Consider the following 2,317-nt stretch of genomic DNA (forward strand, 5'->3'; position numbering starts at 1 on the left):
GGCCTAAATTGGTAAGAACCACACCATAGGATGATCCAAACCATGGACGGCTTGGATCATCCTATGTTGTGGACGGTACGCTTCAATTTGAAAAATATCGGTGGGGCCTACGATTGGGCCTTAATGTTAGTGTACGACCAACTCCATAGGATTATCCAAACCATGGACGGCTTGGATCATCCTATGTTGTGGACGGTACGCTTCAATTTGAAAAATATCGGTGGGGCCTACGATTGGGCCTTAATGTTAGTGTACGACCAACTCCATAGGATTATCCAAACCATGGACGGCTTGGATCATCCTATGTTGTGGACGGGCCTTAAAGTTACTGTATGACCACTGGATGATACAAACCATTCATTTGATGGGCCAACCCTTTTAGGGGCACAACCCATTTACGTTATGCCCATTAAATGGACGGCTCGGATCATCCTATGGTCTGGACGGTACACTTCATTTTCAAAAATATGGGTGGGCCCTAAATTGGGCCTTAATGTTATTGTACGATCCACACCATAGGATGATCCAAACCATGGACGGCTTGGATCATCCTATGTTGTGGACGGTACGCTTCAATTTGAAAAAATATCTGTGGGGCCTACGATTGGCCTTAATGTTACTGTACGACCAACCCCATAGGATTATCCAAACCATGGACGGCTTGGATCGTCCTATGTTGTGGACGGGCCTTAATGTTACTTTACGACCAACTCCATAGAATGATCCAAACCATTCATTTGATGGGCCACAATGTACATAGGTTGTGCCCCAAAAATCATTTCCATAGGATGATCACAACCCTACAATCTATAGAGGTTGCATAAGATGTAGTTTCTATTTAGATCGGGGGGCTAGGATCAGCCTATGGAAATGATATTTTGGGACACAACCTATTTACGTTTATGGCCCATCAAATGGACGGTTTGGATCATTCTATGGTGTGGTATGGGCGGGGCTTACGTTATTCAAAGATGGGCCCACCATTCGACCAACGGTTTCTGTTGGGCCCACTAACTGTTTTTTATATGGGCCCACTAACTGTTCCTGTTGTGTGTGTGTGTGTGTGTGTGTGTGTGAGAGAGAGAGAGAGAGAGAGAGAGAGAGAGAGAGAGAGAGAGAGAGAGAGAGAGAGAGAGAGAGGTCAAATGGTGGGAAAGTGACAGCTAGGCTTATCAGTTACTACACGAAACTAAAATGGTGGGAAAGATACAACTGCACTATTGAATAGGCACTACTCGAAATTTCGGCAAAATTTAAGGATCGTCCCAAATTACAGATTTTTGGACACTTGTAACTGGAGCACAAAGGTATTCGGTCGCCCTTTAAAACACTACTTTACTGATTTTTGGATACTAACTTTTCTCTTAATAAATTAAGCTACTGGAGAAAAAGAAAAAGACAATGGAAAACCTGTAAGAGAGCTTTTTTTATATTTTGATTTAATATGATTGTTATTTCGCTTTTCACAAGATATTTAGGTTCTAATTTTATTATTTTGTTTGTGCAGGGAATATCAACAAGGTGTGCAGAGTTTAAAATAGGTATTCGGATTTACTTCAATAATCGTCACAATTGTGGGTGGTAAGGATGCATTCTGGATTTGTCTGGATGTTTTGGTAGCATTTGTTATGCTTATCCTGGCTCTTTGGACTCCGATCATAACGATCTTATTTAACGACGTAAGTGTTCTTCTTTGGAAAATTGTTAAATTTTGTATAGGAGTTGGCTCTTTGGTGATTTCCATTACCAATGTGCTCGTCTACATTGAGGGAAATATGAAGCCATTAGAATATACACAGATTATCATGGCTCCTATTTCCTTCATTGTTATGGAGTTTAACAGCCTTCAGTATCTTTTTAATGCATTGAAATGGAGTGTAACGGCTCCAAGGATGGCCAACTAGGCATATGTTTGTGGTCTTTTTCTTTTCTTTTTCCCGTGTGTTCTTATTAATTTGGAGAAAAAGGAAGCTGGGTTAAAAACAAAGCAAGATGAGAGTTCTTGATTATAATGTAACGTTGTTACTGTGTTAATGACTACTTTTGTCTTAAGTGAGGGCCTTTTTATGAAATAAATTAATTCTGTTGTTTCTCTCTTCGTCTATTGATTGTAATTGTGACACGTGTAGGGTGATATAACAATTTATCTGTTTGTTACCACGTGGGGTTGGCCCATACGAACTTTTTTTAAAGAACGGTGGGGCCCCACTTGATTGGATGATCCAAACTAGACCTGGCAAATGGGTGGGTCGGGCCGGGTCAACCCGCGGGTGATGCGGGTGCGGGTCCACGGGTCGGGTGAGAAAATGACCTGCAT

General features: G+C 41.5%; 1 long non-coding RNA gene across 1 annotated transcript; it reads left to right on the forward strand.

The window, feature by feature from the left end:
• Window positions 1-1,252: 1,252 nt before the first annotated feature.
• LOC143889373 (uncharacterized) lies at window positions 1,253-2,092 on the forward strand. Its single transcript, XR_013254820.1, has 2 exons — window positions 1,253-1,412; window positions 1,508-2,092. It is a non-coding gene; the product is annotated as an uncharacterized LOC143889373 (long non-coding RNA).
• The last annotated feature ends 225 nt before the right edge of the window (window positions 2,093-2,317 follow it).

The sequence above is a fragment of the Tasmannia lanceolata genome, unplaced genomic scaffold, assembly GCF_043159265.1.
Source record: "Tasmannia lanceolata isolate RefF3 unplaced genomic scaffold, GAP_Taslan_0.1 ptg000013l, whole genome shotgun sequence".
Lineage (NCBI taxonomy): Eukaryota > Viridiplantae > Streptophyta > Magnoliopsida > Canellales > Winteraceae > Tasmannia > Tasmannia lanceolata.